The following is a 23,326-nucleotide window of genomic DNA, read 5'->3' as shown; positions in this document are numbered from 1 at the left end:
ATGACTGACTGCTGAAAATAGGAGCTTTTAATTTTACTAATAGGACAATTTTTGTGCTAATGTGCGAGATAAGGCATGTGTGTGAAGATAAAAGCGATTTTAACTAGCGGAGACAAAAACCACATTGGTGGTATAACAGTTGTATAACAGATTCGTACAAAGGTAAAAACGATTTTGAAAAACGATTTTCAAGGATTTATGTATGTTTTAGAATATTGCTCTGAGCACTAAGTATTTCATTGTGAAATTTTTGAGAAAAACGGAAATTTTTGAAACGAAAAAAAAAATATTATTGCACAATAAAGTTAAACAAAATCGACCGATGATGAAATGCCTTCATATATGGGTGGACCTATTGAGGGGCCTCCTAGGCGAAATCTGTGGGGCTTGGCTATCAGAATATGCTGATATCTAATGGATTCATTGTAGAAAGTTAAACAAAATCGACCGATGATGAAATGCCTTCACAGATTTCGTTTAGGAGGCCCCTTAATAGGTCCATCCCATATATAAATGTATGAGTCCTGCGGATATATGGCGGGCACCGTCAAATAGGGTATTGGGAGCACTTTCAGATTATATTTATTTCAATACATGATGATTGTAGAAATTTTGAAATATTGACCGCTCATGTTTTGAAATAAATATAATCTGAAAGTGCTCCCAATATCCTATTTAACGGTGCCCTCCGTATATCCGCAGGACGCATAAATTTTTCCTAGAGGGCCCCTCAATATGTCCACCCACAAATATAAAGTGTTTTCATAAACGGTCAATATTTCAAAATTTCTACAATCATCATGTATTGAAATAAAAATAATCTGAAAGTGCTCCCAATACCCTATTTAACGGTGCCTTCCATATTTCCGCAGGACTCATAAATTTTTCCCAATACACTGTTTAACGGTACCCTCCATATATCCGCAGGACGCATAGAGTGTTTTCATAAACGGTCAATATTTCAAAATTTCTACAATCATCATGTATTGAAATAAATATAATCTGAAAGTGCTCTCTATACCCTATTTAACGGTGTCCTCCATATATCCGCAGGACTCATAAATTTTTCCTAAAGCTGTGATATTCGTCATTATAATTAAAATCGCAAAAATGAAAATTTGGGCTTTATTTGCGACTATTGTGATATCTTCGTTGTTTGATCACCTACGAGAACCTACCATACATCATTAGAAAGGTGATATTTTCTACTTTTATTGTCATGTTCTGATTTTGGTATACCCCGTATAGAAGCTGAGATATTCGCTTTGGAAAAAAACGTTGTCTTTTTATCCACATAAGTTTTTTGACCATTCCGACCCCTAAATATTATCCGACCATCACCAAAATCAATAGGCTTCTTCCCCTTCCACCCCCCAGAAAGATAAAGGTCCGATAAATACAAAAAACTGTAGCTTTAGCCCGGTTTAGATGAGGTCATAAAATCCGAACTGGATCTGACAGGACAAAACCCTACTAGAAGTTTTATAGTCTCAATATGTACTTTCAAAAAATGCATACCAGTAGTGCGATTCTCTAACCCTCTACCGATGGAATTAACGACAAATGTCTATAGTTTACGGTATTTGTCGGTAAGTGCTATTCAGTATACAAATTTTACAGATTTTGGAGGTATTTTATGTCGGTAATTATCGAAAATTTTCGGTCAGTTACCGACGAAAAAAAGGAGTCGTTATGTCTACCGACATAAAAGACTTTTCATATTTTAAACAAAAAATCATTGAAAATCACATTTTAAAGAAATGATCTTGGAATATATTTCATTGCAAATAAAAAGGTAAGCAGATATAAATTTCTTTACACATAAAAAGGAAATTCTGCTACATGATGAGGATCCTTTCGATCTAAGTGATAGGAGGCTTATGACACATTACAAATTGAAGATGGATACATTTTATGAAATAATGGATGAAATTGGGGGTTATTTGGAAACCTCCAGAATTGCGGGAAAATTTTCTGAGAAAATGATAACTGTTTTCAGTTCGAACGATTATTATAAGCATATATTTCGTAACAGTTACTACCCATATAAAAATGTATTGGTGGTATCGATTAGCATCAACAATAAAAAAAGGAAGAATATCACCATGGTCGTCATATTCCCTGATAATACGTAATTCTGAAATAATCGAGTTCCCCACTACTGCAATTTCTTAAAATTACTCTAGTCATACGTATACGCAATGGATTTTAAAATGAAAATCCACAGGATTTACTAAATATAGTTATATGTAGACGTACATTATGTCCACCCACAAATATAAAGTGTTTTCATAAACGGTCAATATTTCAAAATTTCTACAATCATCATGTATTGAAATAAAAATAATCTGAAAGTGCTCCCAATACCCTATTTAACGGTGCCTTCCATATTTCCGCAGGACTCATAAATTTTTCCCAATACACTGTTTAACGGTACCCTCCATATATCCGCAGGACGCATAGAGTGTTTTCATAAACGGTCAATATTTCAAAATTTCTACGATCATCATGTATTGAAATAAATATAATCTGAATGTGCTCTCTATACCCTATTTAACGGTGTCCTCCATATATCCGCAGGACTCATAAATTTTTCCTAAAGCTGTGATATTCGTCATTATAATTAAAATCGCAAAAATGAAAATTTGGGCTTTATTTGCGACTATTGTGATATCTTCGTTGTTTGATCACCTACGAGAACCTACCATACATCATTAGAAAGGTGATATTTTCTACTTTTATTGTCATGTTCTGATTTTGGTATACCCCGTATAGAAGCTGAGATATTCGCTTTGGAAAAAAACGTTGTCTTTTTATCCACATAAGTTTTTTGACCATTCCGACCCCTAAATATTATCCGACCATCACCAAAATCAATAGGCTTCTTCCCCTTCCACCCCCTCAGAGAGATAAAGGTCCGATAAATACAAAAAACTGTAGCTTTAGCCCGGTTTAGATGAGGTCATAAAATCCGAACTGGATCTGACAGGACAAAACCCTACTAGAAGTTTTATAGTCTCAATATGTACTTTCAAAAAATGCATACCAGTAGTGCGATTCTCTAACCCTCTACCGATGGAATTAACGACAAATGTCTATAGTTTACGATATTTGTCGGTAAGTGCTATTCTGTATACAAATTTTACAGATTTTGGAGGTATTTTATGTCGGTAATTATCGAAAATTTTCGGTCAGTTACCGACGAAAAAAAGGAGTCGTTATGTCTACCGACATAAAAGACTTTTCCTATTTTAAACAAAAAATCATTGAAAATCACATTTTAAAGAAATGACCTTGGAATATATTTCATTGCAAATAAAAAGGTAAGCAGATATAAATTTCTTTACACATAAAAAGGAAATTCTGCTACATGATGAGGATCCTTTCGATCTAAGTGATAGGAGGCTTATGACACATTACAAATTGAAGATGGATACATTTTATGAAATAATGGATGAAATTGGGGGTTATTTGGAAACCTCCAGAATTGCGGGAAAAATTTCTGAGAAAATAATAACTGTTTTCAGTTCGAACGATTATTATAAGCATATATATCGTAACAGTTACTACCCATATAAAAATGTATTGGTGGTATCGATTAGCATCAACAATAAAAGAAGGAAGAATATCACCATGGTCGTCATATTCCCTGATAATACGTAATTCTGAAATAATTGATCAATATACACAATTTATAAATTAATGTTCAATATATACATACGAAATGTTAGGATTCTACATCCTCCGTTTCACTCTACTTTCGATGGAATTAAAAATACCCCTCTACATCATAAAAATTCTGAAAAAAACAGGGTGACTTCCGAATCGTCAGTTGCTTTGTAATCCTGCATGAAACTAGGGGATATTAGATCGAGTTCCCCACTACTGCAATTTCTTAAAATTACTCTAGTAATACGTATACGCAATGGATTTTAAAATGAAAATCCACAGGATTTACTAAATATAGTTATATGTAGACGTACATTTATAGTTTTAACTGGGATATTTTAATATTTAAGTTGAATTTTTCCACATGTAATTTGAAACATAATCATTTTATAAACAGTAGTAATTTAAATAATTTCATTAGAAATTTGAAATATGTGAATTTTGAATGCGCATTATTTCGTTTAGAGTGTGATTTTTTCCATTTCATTTTGAAATGACCTGCATCTTCTTTAAAATTCCGTCATTCTACCGATATTCGTCGCTAAAATTTTTTTATCGATAACATTGAGTTGCAGAATAGCACTTTCGGTATTTCAACCGAACATTTTCGTTAATTAACGATTTCGGTTCGGTAGAAAAAATGTTACAGAATCCCACTACTGATCTTGTATGGGGTCGCGCCATCGAATTGGCTACAGGCAATCTCCACCTGCGCGGCTCTTGTGACTTCTTGCATTTCTTTCATCTTTTGTTCTTCATTCAATTTAATGAACGGACAATTTTTATACCTGTATTTTTTGCTTACTTAACCAATTTTGACATTGATAGTAGATGCCTGTGAAGGTTACATACTAGAGTTATATGTAAAAATTGTAATCACGAGTGCTAATCCGTTAAAAAAAAAATTCTTTTTCGAATTTATTAATCTGTTGAAATATATATTGTTTTTTTTTAAGCTTAAACATTTACACAGCAACATAATAATATAATTTTCTTCTAGGGAAACATATGGAACGTGCCTTGTTCTGGATGGAATTGTACAATGTACTACAAGGGATGAGTTTTCATATCAAGAAATGATATCATTTCTTCCTCTTTGTTCCCACCCAAATCCAGAAAAAGTACTAATTGTTGGTGACGGTGACGGTGGTGTTGCACGGGAAGTCGTAAGACATCCAAAAGTTAAAGAAGTCCACCAAATTGAAATAGATGAACGTGTTGTCGAATTGTCGAAAAAATTTCTGCCAAGCATGTCTTGTGGATTTGATAGCCCCAAGTTAAAACTTATAATTGGTGACGGTTTTCAATACATGAAGGGTCACATTAACGATTTCTATGTTATAATTACGGACAGTTCGGATCCTGTGGGACCTGCAGAAAATCTATTTAAAGAGAGTTATTACGGACTTATGAAAGCAGCGTTGCGAGAAGGTGGAATAGTATGCTCACAAGGAGGAAGTTTCTGGCTTGACCCCCAACATGTTAAAAATGTAATATTAGCCCAGCAAAATTTGACGGAAGGGGTTCTTTGCGATGACGTGATTTCATGTCATCTTTTGCATTGGTTCAAAGGAAGTCGTGAAAGATCCGATCTTTTCATTAGGATTTGAACCAATGCAAAGGAAGTCGTGAAAGATCCGATCTTTTCATCAGCATTTGTACCCATTCCATCGATCCAATAGAGATGATGTTTGTGTTTTTATTTACACACCTGCTTATTTTCATTTTGGTATGTTCCAGTACTACAAAAATCTACTAATTTTTACTATTTTTTCCGATAACATAAAGGAAAAATTGTTATCGTAGTAAAAATAAGTAGATTCTTGCAGTTTCTGGAACAGACCAAAGTTGTTAGAACTGTCGTCGTGATGTTGTCTTACATTTCCTGCATATCAAACAACTAAAACTTCTAAACAGTTGGTATTATATGAAGTCCCAACCATCGAGCTAAAAATAGAATCGGACTGCACACATTGCTATTTTAAAAGTTCCCTTGTCTGTTCTAAATCTGACATAGAATGAAATCAATCAAATCTCGCTTCTTGGAATTTGAAAAAAAAGTCCGAAACGAAAAGGAACAAGAATCTGAAAATAAAGAAGAAACTACTTTTGGAAAGAAACAATTAAAAATAAAATAATTAAGCATAAATGGTATTTTCCATAAAAAGTCTCTCCTCCCCGTTCGTTAAATTTTGTTCTTAGAGATCCCTAAAGCAAGCCGGGTTGTAGATTCCTACATATTTCCGTCACTAAACAAAAGAGTATAAATTACCAAAATGTTGTTATAAAATAACAAAATTATAAAATAAAAGTAATTTACGAAATAAAAATACTTAAAGGAGTGCATTTGGAGTCCATGTCGAAATCTGAACTGGTGATGGGAAGATAATTGAAAAAACCTTTTGTAAGATGAAAGAATATCAGTTGCGGAGAACGGAGGAAGTAATCTTTTGCGTTGCAGCGGTGGTGATTACATTGCAATTTTGGATGTAAACTTTTGAAAAACTAAACTGATAAATTAATTGTAGTTATTTCATGAATTCGTTTGAATTAATAAAGAGTTTTGTTTTTCATGAAAACCATATTTCAATACAGCATTTCCATTTTCCAAACAACACATGAAAATTTCATGCCATGGGGTTGGTGAAAATGACATGCCAAAGCATTGGTTAAAATGACATGTCAAAGCATGGGTGAAAATGACGTGTCAAAGCATTGGTGAAAATGACATGTCAAATCATTGGTGGAAATGACATGCCAAAGCATTGGTAGAAATGACATGTCAACGCATTGGTTAAAATGACATGCTTAGGATCCAGAAAAGAACGTCATCTTTTGGGGTCCACGCTCATATAAAATTCATCGATGAAGATGCTAAAAAGATGACATGCTAGATCACTTGCACCCATGATTGAATGTCATCTTTGGCATCGAACATTTTGCTGGGTAGGATGTCGAGCACATTTTCCAAATGTATCTTATGCTGTTACATCAATACCATCATACCCTTGTGGACATATTGGCTTTGTATTGGGTTCATTGGACAGCAAGCGTTCATTGAATACCCTCATCGAATTCTTCAACTCCAAAGAAATAGATAAAATGAATTTAAAGTACTACACAAGTGCTATACTCGCGGCTTCATTTATACTTCCTCGATACATTGAGAAATACTTCTATGAAGAGTAGTAATGTGTTTAAAAATGAAATTAAACTATATTCTTAAAAAGAGCTTTCAGATGAAAATAAATAAAATGTTTACTTTTAGTATTTTTTAGATTTTTAAGGAACAACTGCAACACATTTGTGTGTATGTGCATATGTGTTGTAATATCTTAATATATAAAAGAGTTGGGTGATGACTGACTGCTGAAAATATTAGCTTTTAATTTTACCAATAGGACAATTTTTGTGCTAATGTGCGAGATAAGGCATGTGTGTGAAGATAAAAGCGATTTTAACTAGCGGAGACAAAAACCACATTGGTGGTATAACAGTATAACAGTTGTATAACAGATTCGTACAAAGGTAAAAACGATTTTGAAAAACGATTTTCAAGGATTTATGTATGTTTTAGAATATTGCTCAGGGTATAAAAAAAAGATGCACGCATGCAGAGCACTAAGTATTTCATTGTGAAAATTTTGAGAAAAACGGAAATTTTTGAAACAAAAAAAAAATATTATTGCACAATAAAGTTAAACAAAATCGACCGATGATGAAATGCCTTCACAGATTTCGTTTAGGAGGCCCCTTAATAGGTCCATCCCATATATAAATTTATGAGTCCTGCGGATATATGGCGGGCACCGTTAAATAGGGTATTGGGAGCACTTTCAGATTATATTTATTTCAATACATGATGATTGTAGAAATTTTGAAATATTGACCGCTCATGTATTGAAATAAATATAATCTGAAAGTGCTCCCAATACCCTATTTAACGGTGCCCTCCGTGTATCCGCAGGACGCATAAATTTTTCCTAGAGGGCCCCTCAATATGTCCACAAGCAAATATAAAGTGTTTTCATAAACGGTCAATATTTCAAAATTTCTACAATCATCATGTATTGAAATAAAAATAATCTGAAAGTGCTCCCAATACCCTATTTAACGGTGCCTTCCATATTTCCGCAGGACTCATAAATTTTTCCCAATACACTGTTTAACGGTACCCTCCATATATCCGCAGGACGCATACATTTTTCCTAAAGGGGCCCCTCAATAGGTCCACCCACAAATATAGAGTGTTTTCATAAACGGTCAATATTTCAAAATTTCTACAAACATCATGTATTGAAATAAATATAATCTGAAAGTGCTCTCTATACCCTATCTAACGGTGTCCTCCATATATCCGCAGGACTCATAAATTTTTCCTAAAGGGCCCTTCAATAGGTTTACCCACAAATATAGAGTGTCTTCATAAACGGTCAATATTTCAAAATTTCTACAATCATCCTGTATTAAAATAAATATAGTCTGAAAGTACTCCCTATACCCTATTTAACGGTGCCCTCCATATATCCGCAGGACTCATACATTTTTCCTAGAGGGCCCTTCAATGGGTCCACCCACAAATATAGAGTGTTTTCATAAACGGTCAATATTTCAAAATTTCTACAATCATCATGTATTAAATAAATATAATTTGAAAGTGCTCCCAATACCCTATTTGACGGTGCCCGCCATATATCCGCAGGGCTCATAAATTTTTCCTAGAGGTCCCCTCAGTAGGTCCACCCCCAAAAATATAGAGTGTTTTCATAAGCGGTCAATATTTCCAAATTTCTGCAATCATCGTGTATTGAAATAAATATAGTCTGAAATGCTCCCAATACCCTATTTAACGATGCCCTCCATATATCCGTAGGACTCATAAATTTTTCCTAGAGGGCCCCTCAATAGGTCCACCCACAAATATAGAGTGTTTTCATAAATGGTCAATATTTCAAAAATTTCTACAATCAACATGTATTGAAATAAATATAATCTGAAAGTGCTCCCAATATCCTTTTTAAAGGTGCCCTCCATATATCCGCAGGACTCATACATTTTTCCTAGAGGGCCCCTCAATAGGTCCACCCACAAATATAGAGTGTTTTCCTAAACGGTCAATATTTCAAAATTTCTACAATCATCATGTATTGAAATAAATATAATCTGAAAGTGCTCCCAAAACCCTATTTAACGGTGCCCTCTATAAATCTGCAGAACGCATAAATTTTTCCTGGAGAGCCCCTCAATAGGTCCACCCACAAATATAGAGTGTTTTCATAAACGGTCAATATTGCAAAATTTCTACAATCATCATGTATTGAAATAAACATAATCTGAAAGTTCTCCCAATACCCTATTTAACGGTGCCCTCCATATATCCGCAGGACTCATAAATTTTTCCTAGAGGCCACCTCAATAGGTCCACCCACAAATATAGAGTGTTTTCATAAACGGCCAATATTTCAAAATTTCTACAATCATCATGTATTGAAATAAATATAATTTGAAAGTGCTCCCAATACACTGTTTAACGGTACCCTCCATATATCCGCAGGACACATAAATTTTTCCTAAAGGGGCCCCTCAATAGGTCCACCCACAAATATAAAGTGTTTTCATAAACGGTCAATATTTCAAAATTTCTACAATCATCATGTATCGAAATAAATATAATCTGAAAGTGCTCCCAATAACCTATTTAACGGCGCCCTCCATATATCCGCAGGACGCATAAATTTTTCCTAGAGGGCCACCGACAAATATAGAGTGTTTTCATAAACGGTCAATATTTCAAAATTTCTACAATCATCATGTATTGAAATAAATATAATCTGAAATTGCTCCCAATACCCTATTTAACGGTGCCCTCAATATATCTGCAGGATTCATAAATTTTTCCTAGAGGGCCCCTCAATATGTCCACCCACAAATATAGAGTGTTTTCATAAACGGTCAATATTTCAAAATTTCTTCAATCATCATGTATTGAAATAAATGTAATCTGAAAGTGCTCCCAATACCCTATTTAACGGTGCCCTCCGTATATCCGCAGGACGCATAAATTTTTCCTAGAAGGCCCCTCAATATGTCCACCCACAAATATAAAGTGTTTTCATAAACGGTCAATATTTCAAAATTTCTACAATCATCAGGTATTGAAATAAAAATAATCTGAAAGTGCTCCCAATACCCTATTTAACGATGCCTTCCATATTTCCGCAGGACTCATAAATTTTTCCAAGAGGGCCCCTCAATAGGTCCACCCACAAATATAGAGTGTTTTCATAAACAGTCAATATTTCAACATTTCTACAATCATCATGTGTTGAAATAAATATAATCTGAAAGTGCTCCCAATACCCTATTTAACGGTGCCCTCCATATATCCGCAGGACTCATAAATTTATATATGGGATGGACCTATTAAGGGGCCTCCTAGGCGAAATCTGTGAAGGCATTTCATCATCGGTCGATTTTGTTTGACTTTCTACAATGAATCCATTGGATATCAGCATATTCTGATACCCAAGACAATGCTCTAGTTAGCTGGATACGCCAAAAATTCCTATCCCGTACACCCCCCCCCCCCAATTTTGGCCAAGGAGGCCCCTCAATAGGTCCATCCCATATATGAAGGCATTTCATCATGGGTCGATTTTGTTGAACTTTCTTGTGTAATAATTAATAAATAATAAAAAATTTCCGATTTTCTCAAAATTTCTACAATGAAATACTTAGTGCTATGCATGCGTGCATCTTTTTTTATATCATGAGCAATATTCTAAAACATACATATATCCTTGAAAATCGTCATTCAAAATCGTTTTTACCTTTGTACGAATCTGTTATACAACTATTATACTGTTATACCACCTATGTGGTTTTTGTATCCGCTAGTTAAAATCGATTTTATCTTCACGCCAATAGATAAGGCTGGGTTTTGTTAAATTCGTCCTTGAAGGGACTAAATAGCATAAGTTGAATCCGTAAGTTCTTACTTTAATTCTTACCATCTCTGTGTAGTAAATTCTAAATTATACTTTTCCACCACTATGCTTATCTTAATCAATTTACGTATCATACCGATAGTTGTCTTTAATGGAAATGAGCCACATCCTACAGTTTTAACCTTTCGATACATGAGGTTATATAATTACTTGAAGGGATTTTTATATGATAATGCATGTTTTACAACGTTAACTTTCATTTATTACTGTTTACGTGTTAAGAACATAATACAAGATTAAGTAACACATTATATACATACGTATTTGTAATGCACATACTCCGGCTCATTTAAATAGTCTGATTTTTATATTTATACACAGAGGAAAAAATCGCTCTAACATATGTATGTCCCAAACATACGAGGGCGTTTCGGAAACTTCTCAGCCTATCAATGAAAGAGAATAGTTAGTTTTTCAAAAATATTTTTATTTTTCAATATAATCTCCTGAAACTTCAATACACTTAGTCCAACGCTTTTCTAGCAATTCTATCCCTTGATTAAAATAGTTTTCCCCAGGTCTTCAAAATAGTGGTTTACACCTGTAATTGCATCTTCATTTGAGGTAAAACGATTGCCAGCAAGGAATTTTTTTAGATTTGGGAACAAGTAAAAGTCACTGGGAGCTAAATAAGGAGAATAAGGTGGGTGGTCAAGCAACTCGTACTTTAATTCGTTTATTTTAGCCATTGTTAAAACACTCTTGTGCGCTGGTGCGTTGTCTTGATGAAAAATTATTTTTTTGTGTGGTAAGCCAGGACGTTTTTCTCGAATTTGTACATTTAATTGATCCAAAAGGTTGCAATAGTACTCTGAATTTATTGTTTTACCCTTTTGCAGATAGTCCCAAAAAACCGTTGCCATAACCTGACCAGCCGATTGAATTGTTTTTGCCTTCTTTGGGGCACTTCCTCCAGCTTCAGTCCATTGTTTGGATTGTTCTTTTGTCTCTGGAGTATAGTAGTGGATCCATGTCTCATCAACAGTTATGAAACGACGCTTAAAATCCATTTTATTTCGCTTAAAACGATCCAAACAAGCTTGAGAAATGTTCATTCATTATATTATGATCGACTGTTAACAAATGCGGAACCAATCTTGCGGAAAGCTTTTTCATCTGTAGTTCTTCATGCAAAATTAAATGGACTCGATCATTTCAGATGCCCATGATATTAGCAATTTCACGCACTTTTATTCGTCGATCATTTAATACCATATCATGCACTTTGGCTACAATTTCTGTTGTTGTTGCTGTTTTGGAACGTCCACTACGTGGTTCATCTTCAATGCCTGTACGACCACGTTTAAATTCAGCAACCCAATTTTTTACTGTTGCATATGAAGGAGCACTTTCACCTAACACATTCACCATAACATTATGAATATCTTGTCCCGATAAACCTTTTTTATATAAATATTTAATGACAGCACGCATTTCTAATTTTTCCATTGTAAAAAAATTGCGGATGCGTCTTTTTTGAACACCTGTTTCTATATGAAGGAGTTGCCAGATCGAAACAAAATTTAACATGTGTTCATAACAGAGATGGAAGTTTCCAAAACACTCAACTTTTTTCTGTTTATACCGCGCTTTATGTGCTAGGCTAAGAAGTTTCCGAACTGCCCTCGTATTATACATCATAAATAAATGTTTGCAACTGTCCCAACATAACTTATGTTTGGGCCATGTAAACAAATATATGTTTATGTGCAAACAAATATATGTTTGGGTGCAAACAAATATTTGATTGGGTGCAAACGATTTTATGTTTGGGTGGAAACAAATTTATGTTTGGGTGAAAACAAATTTATGTTTGGGTGAAAAAAATATTTGTTTGGGTGAAAATCGTGAATGTAATGATAATAAACAATATTTGAAATAACAAAAGTATAATCCATAATACAAATAACGGTAAATTTTACAAAAACCAAAAAATGATGGGGACAAAAGTTTACATACACCCAAGGAAATATGTATATTTCCGTAAAATTTATGTAATTAGCAGCAAAATTTATACATTTTTTTTACATATTTATGGGGTGTATGTAAACTTTTGTCCCTAACTGCATATTAAACAAACAATTTCTATAGCCTTATTGTGATTACGTTTTATCGCGTATGCCGACACTTCGGAGTGACTTCCAAGGCGATTGTTTACATTTATTTAATGATTCAACACATTTGAACAAATATAGAACATTTTCTATCTGATGATTATATGAGGCGGTGGTGCAGTGGTAAGCATACTCGCTTTGCACTCTGAAGGTCCTGTAGTGCTATTCTGTAACTTTTTTTAATAACGAACCAACATCGGTAGTTAACGAAAATATTCGGTTGAGTTAACGAATGTCCTATTCTGTAACTTTATGTTACCGATTGTAGAAATCGTTAACTCATACCGACGAATATCAATTGGAAGGAAATGTCAAATATTATATTTTTATATTAATTAAAATATATTTTGAAGCTGAAAACATTATTTCGTCGCGAATACAAAACATGAAGCGTTTAAGAAGGAAACAATTCAGACTTTTGAAGGAATGTGGCTCAAATGTGTGTCTTTTGGATGGCTACGGATGCCAGTAATGAAGCATTTCTTAAGATGTTTTTATTGTGTGTGTGATTTAAAAGTAATAAAAGTGATAAAACCACCATTAATCTTTTTAAAAGCGCAGTTGTATTTTTTATTTAAAAGTTGGGATCATATTTTGGGTTGTGGCGCTCTGTATCAAAATTCAGCTGTGATATTTGACATGACTTAAGCCCCTTCAGTGATCGTGGATCCACGTTACCGTCATTTGAGTTTATATATTCACATATTCAATTCACGCCCACATTAAAAAAATGTCTCATAGCGGAGAGTATGAAAAGTTCGAAAATCCAAGCTTATACGCCATGTTTAGCATTCTGATTGTTAGTGATGCTGGGTTTAAATCTATGAGATTATCACAGAACAAAGTAGGTTATAGTAATACTCTTCACGTGTCACGTACTATTTTATTCACGTCACGCGCCTCCTAGAAAGATAGTGTTAAGGACATTGGTATAGGTCTTACATAGCAGTACCACACTTGAGTTCTTTTGAAGCATTAGCTAACGTCTTCATACGTAGGGTAGTAGCATGGGGCAGCTTCGCCAATGTTGCGCCTTCGCCGATTTAATTGATGCTACATGTAGATCTTCCAAGGGAAAGTTATGAGTTAATCGAAGATCTACAACTTTCTCTTTGGTGATCTTTATGCAGCTTAAATAAAATCGGCGCCGGCGAAAGCACAACAGTGGCGAAGCTTCCCCCTGTTATCCTACATAGTTAACCCTTATGTAAATGCCTTAAAAAGATTTTTCTCAATAAGGCGGAATTTACCTTGTGTACCATCTTTATTGACATAGCATATGTTCATATAAAACACCGTTGTTAAAAGAATTCAGCAAAATATTGCAATAATTTACTGTCGTTAAGACTTAACAACTACTTTTTTTGGTTGTTAACTTAACAATAATTTTCGGTAATTAACGACAAAATTTACCGACAAAAATTGTTAAAATTGGTTACAGAATAGCACTTACCGAAAATTATCGTTAACTACCGACATTCGTCGTTAATTCTGTCGTTAAGGAGTTACAGAATCGCACTACTGGTTCGCTTCCCAAGTCAGGCAACAAAACATCACATTTTTAAAATGACAAAATTAATGTAGGCGGAAATTGCAAAGAATAATTTCTCTAAAGGAGAAGAGAAATAAATAAATAAAAAAATAAAAAATTAAAAAAATAAATAAAAAAAAAATTAAAAAAATAAATAAAAATATGTATAAAATAAAAGTTTTAAATAAAAATAAATAGAAAAAAATATAAAAATATATATTTTTTTTCATTTCTAGAACTATCGCGGAAATGATCTTCTAGAAGTGTCGCTGGAGTGACTTCCAAGACGACACGCCGGCGTGGTTCATTCCCAGCAAAATAAATTGGAAGTAGTGCAATGTGGACTAGTTCTGTCACGGCATGTTTTGATGCAGTTCAAACGGAGTCGTGAAAAAGGCACTCCAGTCCTCACATTTTAACTGCATTTGGATGCAATCCAAAGAATCACATCCATTTGTCACATTTTAACAACATCCGGAGGCAGTTCAACGGAGTCGTGAAAAAGGCACTCCAATTCCTCACAATTTAACAGCATCCGGATGCAGTGCAAACGGAGTCGTGAAAAAGGCACTCCGTTCACTACATGTTATTAGCAGTTGTTAGAGATCCCTACATGTACCCAGCAAAATAAATTGGAAGCAGTGCAATGTGGACTAGTTCTGTCACGGCATGTTTTGATGCAGTTCAAACGGAGTCGTGAAAAAGGCACTCCAGTCCTCACATTTTAACTGCATTTGGATGCAATCCAAAGAATCACATCCACTTGTCACATTTTAACAACATCCGGATGCAGTTCAGCGGAGTCGTGAAAAAGGCACTCACTCCAATTCCTCACAATTTAACAGCATCCGGATGCAGTCCAAACGGAGTCGTGAAAAAGGCACTCCGTTCGCTACATATTATTAGCAGTTGTTAGAGATCCCTACATGTACATAAATCAGTTTGTACATCTCTACAGGCAGCGACATAAATTTTCCAATAAGAGATAAGCGTGTTAATATTTTCAAACATTTGTTAATACAAACTGAATAATATTTCATTTGTGAACATTTTTCCGGTAACTCAAGAGAAGAAAATTTCCGAATGGAGTGCTGTTGGAGTACATGTCGAAAAACTAACTGGTGATGGGAAGACAACCCATTTAGCAAATGAAACAAAAACTGTTCAGCTTGGAACAAATGGAGAGCGGAGGAAACACACATGTTTGCGATTGAATTCAATGGAGAATTTTCATAATTTGTGTTAATGTAATAAAGTTCTTAATATTTTTGTTTTACACAAATAATGCATTTTATTTGTTCTGGCATATTTTGTAATGGCTTGCACAATTTCCGCAGAATGCCTGTATCTAAACACGTGCTTTGGACTGCCTCCTATTCTACCCCAAAGGGTTAGTTAAAATGCAGTGCCAAAGGGTCAGTTAAAATGCAGTGCCAGAGGGTCAGTTAAAATGCAGTGCCAAAGGGTCAGTTAAAATGCAGTGCAATGGAGTGCCTCTTTCCGTAGTCACGCTCTTGTAAAAATCATGAGTGAAAATGCATAATTTGATGCACTTCCAGATCACTTGTACATATCATTTAACTGCCTCTTTGGAGGCAAACTTTTTGCTGGGTTTCTTCACAACGGAGGTCACTTCAGGGTGACTTCTGCGACTATCGCCGCGACTGTTTTCATCGCCCTGGGCGACACGCCTAAGTCACTTCCGCGATAGTTTTTGTTTGCAGAGTAAATAATAATGCGTGTCACACTAATAAAAGGACAAAAACATATAAAAACAATTAATTATAAAATATAGAAACACCGTTGACCGCTTCACGTTTGTTGTGAAATAAAACACATTCTCCTCAATGTTGAAATCGTCAGCGGGAAATCGGTATCTGAAATCAAATGATTATATCTTTATAAATAAAAATCAAATATCGTTCGTTGGTAATGACATCAGTTGAAAACAGCTGGACCGATTTGGATAATTCTTTTTGTAAAATGTTCGCCTTAGCCGACTTAGGTTTTTATTCAAAGAAAATTTTATTACGCCCACTTTTTAAAATTTCAATTTTTATCTTTTATGCAAAAACTACTGAACCGATTTTCCTGAAATTGTCAGGAAATTTACAGGTAAGGCCTCCGGTTAAAATGGGCTACAAATTTAGTTGAATTTCGGAGGGGCGGAGTACTTTCCCTATACTCTATTTCTTTAAAATGCTATATCTTCTTTATAAAAAAAAAATCAAATGTCGTTCGTTTGTAATGACATCAGTAGAGAACGGCTGGACCGATTTGGATAATTCTTTTTGCAAAATGTTCGTCATAACCCGACTTAGGGTTTGACCACGCCCACATTTTTCAATTTTTATATTTTCTACAAAAACTTTTGAACCGATTTTCCTGAAATTGTCAGCGAAAAATAGGCTACAAATTTAGTTGAATTTTGGAGCGGAAGGGGTACTTCTCCTAAACCATATTTTTTAAAAGAGTTATATTTATAATAATTACGAATGTATCGGTTCGGAAATTATTTTGCGGTTGTGTCTCCGATCTTACGTACTTATTTTGGACCAAAAGACCCGACCACGCTTACTTGTTTTAAATATGTTAAATCTCCAAAACTACTGAACCGATTTCCATGAAATTTACAGCAAACGCTCAAGGTTTGCCGTGATAATGTATGCTCTATGAATATCAGAGGAGGTTGGGTACTTTCCCACGCCTTTCTTTTAAACGCTATATGTATATTCAGCACTAATTTTGGAAGACAATGGGGTTGTGTCCCTGACCTTAGGTACATATTTGGAGCCAAATTACCGGACCACGCCCACTTTTTTAAATGTATTTTGAAAACTGATGTCCACGACCACTCTTTTCAACACATAATTTTTTCAAAACTACTGAACCTAATTTCATGAAATTCTCAGAAAATGTTCTGGAATGTCCCGTGGTCCAAAATGCTGTTTGTTGATCAATTTCGGGGGCCTATTACTTTATAATCGCTATATTTGCTAAACTTATGAATGCATCGCCTTGCAAATTAATTTTCGAGACAATGTTGGTTTCGCCCCCATCAAATGTTCTTTCTTGGTGCCCGAAGTCCGACCACGGACAGTTTTTAAGTATGTTATATCTCGAAAACTAAAGAACCGATTTTCATGAAATTTTGTGGAAGGTGACGTGGGACATGTAGGTATGAAATTCGAAGGTGGCGCGGTTTCTCGACTATTCAGAAAAACTATATATTTACAAATCTCCTAAAATGGTGAAGTTCAACGGTCCATCAGCCATGAAAAACTAAAAACATATAATTCTTAATAAGCGGGAGAATTCGACTTTACCATTTTTTCAACTTTTTTAATTAGGTCGTTTTAGGATAAAGATAGGGGACATGGGCTGTAATAAATCCTAACCGACATAAATGGGTGAACAAAATCGACAAAGTCGGTAAGAGAAAAAAAGGTTACAGACAAAATCTGTTGATAAATTTAATATCCTCAATGAATAACTCGGTTTGACAATTGCCCCGAATAAATGAGGTAGAAAATACCTATTTTTGAATTGTAAAGCATAAACTCCATAAAAAGTTGACATTAATGGGTCGATCTAGCATTGCCACTAAACTTGAGTTGCGTTGTCAGTTGTCTGCGCGACTGAGATGAAATGTTGTACCATTAATGTCAACTCAACTGGGTGGTCGATAAACATGTTATCGATCAGTGTTTTTTCAAACTTGTGACGTCTATTCGCCAAAAAAAACTATTTGTTAAATAATTGCGCTTTGGATAACTCTTTTGTGTATTCTGGACAATATTTTAATATTTTAGAGCAAATTTGGAGAACAACCCAAGATTGGAATATAACCTGGCCATTGAATCTTCGGATCTTCATGTTTTATTTGCTGTCCCAAAAAATGATAAGTTCGGTGGAATTATTTTTTGATGATGAAGAAAATGTACAGGACATTGCATCTATTAGAAGAAATTTGAGGGACAAGTCGAATCCATTGGAATTGCCATCTGCACAGTAAGTTGATTTTCATGTGGAAAGATCTGTATAATCAGTAAATTATTTCAGGTTTAAGGCGTATTTTCGATTGCCAAAGGATGCCGTAGTTTACATTGTGGAAACGTTAAAGGATGACTTCAAAGTAAGTTACAGATCAACAACAATACCCCCACTTTTAAGAGTGTGCGCAGCGTTGAGATTCTTTTCGGACGGAAGTTTCCAAAAGTCCCATGGCAATGATTTCAACAATTGCATGGCTCAATCTACATTGTCGAGCGTATTGAAGGAAGTTGTCCACTTGATAGAGGACAAATTGACCAAAATTGGATCGTTTCTAAGTTGACGGAGGAGGAAAAAAGACAAAATAAAAACCATTTTTATTCAAAAACGAAATTCCCTGGTGTAGTTGGCTGTATAGATGGAACACATATGTACATTTTGGGTTCAAAGGAGGATGTCGTCATTTGTACTTAAACTGAACCTACTGGATTTGTCACCAAATTCGTTTGCAAAAGATTTGCTGCTGTCTGCTCCAAAAAAGATAAATTCACTTCTTGTGATGGACCACCACCAGTGTCGTTGAAGTTTCCTTTATTTTGAGCCATTTTCTTTTTCAACCTAGCTCTAAAGTGAATCCAGACTCTCTGCCACTCTTCAGGTGTTCGTGTTGGAGGTCTATGGCTGTTTAAACTGTCCGAAATGGACCTCCACGCTTCATCCGCTGTGGCTTTGGTTTCACCAAAAACCCGAACTCCTCGAGCTAAGTTTGAATTTTCACTCAGTTTATCAATTAATATTTCGAACTGTTGCTTTGTCGTTATTTTCACCATATTGATACACAAAATTAATTAATGATGCAAAGAATCAATAATTGTTAACAAAATGTTTATTTTTAATTCTATTTTACTTCTTGTTTCTTCGAAAATGTTCACTGCAACTGAAAATTGGTGGTTGCTGAAAACAGCCGCTTCGTCAACTGAGATTCGCAACTTCAGTTGAGTGTTGCCATACGTGGATCAATTTTGACAACTGGCAACGCCACTCAACGATAATTATTATCGATGATCGACCCCTAAAACTCAATACGACGAAATAGGTACATCCATATTTCAGATATATGTACCTAAAAATTTGTTTACACATACCCACGCACGCAACAGAGCCACACGTACACAATCACACAACACACTTACACGATAATTTTTTATTATTTATTTTTTTATTTATTTATTTTTTTATTTATTTATTTATTTATTTATTTATCTATCTATTTATTTATTTATTTATTTATTTATTTATTTATTTATTTATTTATTTATTTATTTATTTATTTATTTATTTATTTATTTATTTATTTATTTATTTATTTATTTATTTATTTATTTATTTATTTATTTATTTATTTATTTATTTATTTATTTATTTATTTATTTATTTATTTATTTATTTATTTATTTATTTATTTATTTATTTATTTATTTATTTATTTATTTATTTATTTATTTATTTATTTATTTATTTATTTATTTATTTATTTATTTATTTATTTATTTATTTATTTATTTATTTATTTATTTATTTATTTATTTATTTATTTATTTATTTATTTATTTATTTACAGGTTTAGTTTTAGTTTTATGAGCTATCCTTTAAACATTAAAAACGATATGAAATAAAAAAGAATTACAATGTATTACAATGACAATAATAGAATTACAGTGATAATAAAAGTGGAAAAAATTTAAAACAATTTATTGTAAATAAATTTAAAGGGAAATTATTGAATATTTGATTCAGTCAGTATAAAATTGAAAAGTCTTTTTTTAAAGATAAACGCGTTGCTGATGGTTCGAATTTCATGGGGATGAGAGTTCCAAAGACGTATGGAATTTATAAAAAAATGTCTTTCAGATATTAAGTTTCGTCGTCTTAGTGGAATTAGCATTCTGCCTCTGTTCGTGTGAATTTTAATTTTTCAAAAAGATGTTCTGGTTTTTGTTTTTCAATAATTTTGTGAAGAAATATTAACGATCTAATCCTGAGAAGATTATCAAAACTAACACCATAAAGAGTGCTGGTAAGATGGGAAACGTGTTGGTTTCGTTTCAATCCATAAACGTAGCGTATAATATTATTATAGGCTACGTTCAATTTACGCAGGCTGGATGAGTCACAGCCAGCGAACAGTTCGCATCCATAAATTAACCCAGGAATCACATAACTCTTAGCCAGGAGTATGCGGATATTGATTGGTGTAAATGACTGTGTAACCCATAATGCTCGCAGCTTAGCATACGTTTGCCCGGCAACTGCATTCACGTGATTGGACCAACTTAAGGTATTGTTGAAAAGTACTCCTAAATTCTTGGCTTAAGAAACAATATCAATGTTTTCATAATTAATAACAATATTCAGGTTTGGCAAGGAGAAATTTTTATTTTTATGGATAACGAGGCATTTTGATTTTTTAAGATTCAATAAAAGGCCATTTGCTGTAGCCCATCTATACACACTGGAAAGATCTTCGTTAAATTTAATTATGCATTCACTAACTCTATCAACATACAAACTTAAAAAGACTTGAACGTCATCAGCATAAATACTAACGTTGCTATGGACAAGTTGGTTTGGTATGATGATTGATCCTTGGGGAACACCCTTTGGTACTACCAAGGGCATGGATTTTGTGTTGCCTAAGCAAACGGATTGCAACGGTCACTCAAGTATGACATAATTAAATTTATGGAAGTGGAGGAAAATCCAAAGAACAGCTTTAGCTTCCTGCAGAGATTTTTGTGATCTACTGAGTCAAACGCTTTCGAATGATCAAGTAAAACAAGTAGACAAAATTTGTTGTCATCAGTGTCATATCTTATTGATTCAGTAACTTCGGCTAAGGAGCTTATACAGCTGTGGTTGGCACGAAATCCGGATTGTTTATCTGATAGCAAAGAACGAGATTGGGGATATTCGGACATTTGAATATGGATAATTTTCTCGAAAACCTTAGATAAAAAGCAAAGTATGGAAATCGGACGGAATTCATTGGAATTTTTCGGAATTGGGATAACTTTGGCATGCTTCCACATAGTGGGATACATTCACGAAGTTAAAATAGTATTAAAAAAATACGTGAAATACGGCAACAAGTGCGGAAGTATAATACGAATGAATTTAGGGTCAATGTCGTCAAGTCCGGTTGCCTTAGACTTTACAAGCTGAAAACTTTTTAGTACTTCATCAGGTGCAACACACCTGAACTCAAAAGTGAACTCTATATTTCCATTGTCTCCTGACTCGTTAGAAGCACCGTAGAATGAATTGTCAATTGGTATAATTGTTAATAAATTGTTTGTTAAGTTCATTTATGTCTCCGTTGAAGTATGCTACAAATTTTGATTTACCCATTCCCAAATCGTTTATGACCTTCCATCTACTTTTTGAGTCAATCGCTTAACGAAATTTACTTGAATAATATGCCGTTTTAGCAGAATTTATTTTTTTGTTGACTTCCCTTCTTGCCGACCGGAATTCATCATATAGTTCCGGTGTTTAAACCCGTTTCCACCTGGCGTTAAACCAAGGTTTATTATTTGCTCTAGGAGATACTGTTTTTAGTGGCACTGTGTCGTTATAGATACGAACAATATTTTCCTTGAGAAAGTCTTGCTGTTGATCGAAATTTGATCATAGATTAAAACGTTTGAGGTACTATTAATGAAAAATAAATCTAAGAGGGTGTTAGCAGTGTTGGAGTTGTGAAGTTTGCGGAACATAAACCCCATCTTGACACGTGTTCAACCAAAGAGGGTGTTGGAGTTGGAGATGTTGGAGTTAAAATCCCCAGCAATAACTACGTCGTCGTATCCTAGTGTAACATCTTCCAGTACAGTATAGATTTGTTGTCGATTGTATTTTTTGGGCGATATATGCAACCAACTAGTAGTTTTTTTGTAATCAACACAAGTTCGATGAATATATATTCGATTTGTTCTCCTAAAGCAGATTTTAATCTGAATTTTGCTTTTAAGTTATTTTTTACAAATATTGCCACACCACCTCCACGACGTTCCCTATCGAATCTAAACACAGTATATCCGCACAGATTTATTAAGCTACCTGGTATACAAGAGTTTAGCCACGTTTCTGAAATGCATACGATATCCATGCCGGAATACTCAAATATATATTTAAATTCATCGATTTTGCTGAGCAAACTCTGTGAATTTATGTGACATATCCTTAAACAGTGTCTTTGATTCGCAAGGATTTTGATTAAGGTGTGCATTACGTCCTTGGAATCTCTAATAGCATTACCGATTTGATTCATAAATATTTATTTATTTATTTATTTATTTATTTGTGAATACCTGCACAACAAGAATAAATCTTATAATTACAGTACAGGTTTAGTTTTAGTTTTATGAGCTATCCTTTAAACATTAAAAACGATATGAAATAAAAAAGAATTACAATGTATTACAATGACAATAATAGAATTACAGTGATAATAAAAGTGGAAAAAATTTAAAACAATTTATTGTAAATAAATTTAAAGGGAAATTATTGAATATTTGATTCAGTCAGTATAAAATTGAAAAGACTTTTTTTAAAGATAAACGCGTTGCTGATGGTTCGAATTTCATGGGGATGAGAGTTCCAAAGACGTATGGAATTTATAAAAAAATGTCTTTCAGATATTAAGTTTCGTCGTCTTAGTGGAATTAGCATTCTGCTTCAGTTCGTGTGAATTTTAATTTTTCAAAAAGATGTTCTGGTTTTTGTTTTTCAATAATTTTGTGAAGAAATATTAACGATCTAATCCTGAGAAGATTATCAAAACTAACACTATAAAGAGTGCTGGTAAGATGGGAAACGTGTTGGTTTCGTTTCAATCCATAAACGTAGCGTATAATATTATTATAGGCTACGTTCAATTTACGCAGGCTGGATGAGTCACAGCCAGCGAACAGTTCGCATCCATAAATTAACCCAGGATTAAAACGTTTGAG

At 33.9% G+C, this 23,326-nt stretch overlaps 1 pseudogene; it reads left to right on the top strand.

Moving 5' to 3' along the window:
• The first annotated feature begins 551 nt into the window (after window positions 1–551).
• Window positions 552–22,211, top strand: LOC141404799 (spermidine synthase pseudogene; annotated as a pseudogene).
• The last annotated feature ends 1,115 nt before the right edge of the window (window positions 22,212–23,326 follow it).

This window comes from Musca autumnalis, unplaced genomic scaffold, assembly GCF_047663935.1.
Source record: "Musca autumnalis isolate F117 unplaced genomic scaffold, ASM4766393v1 scaffold_1, whole genome shotgun sequence".
In the NCBI taxonomy this organism is placed as follows: Eukaryota; Metazoa; Arthropoda; class Insecta; order Diptera; family Muscidae; genus Musca; species Musca autumnalis.
Note: the sequence above shows the minus strand (reverse complement) of the source record. Positions and strands in the feature narration are given on the sequence as shown.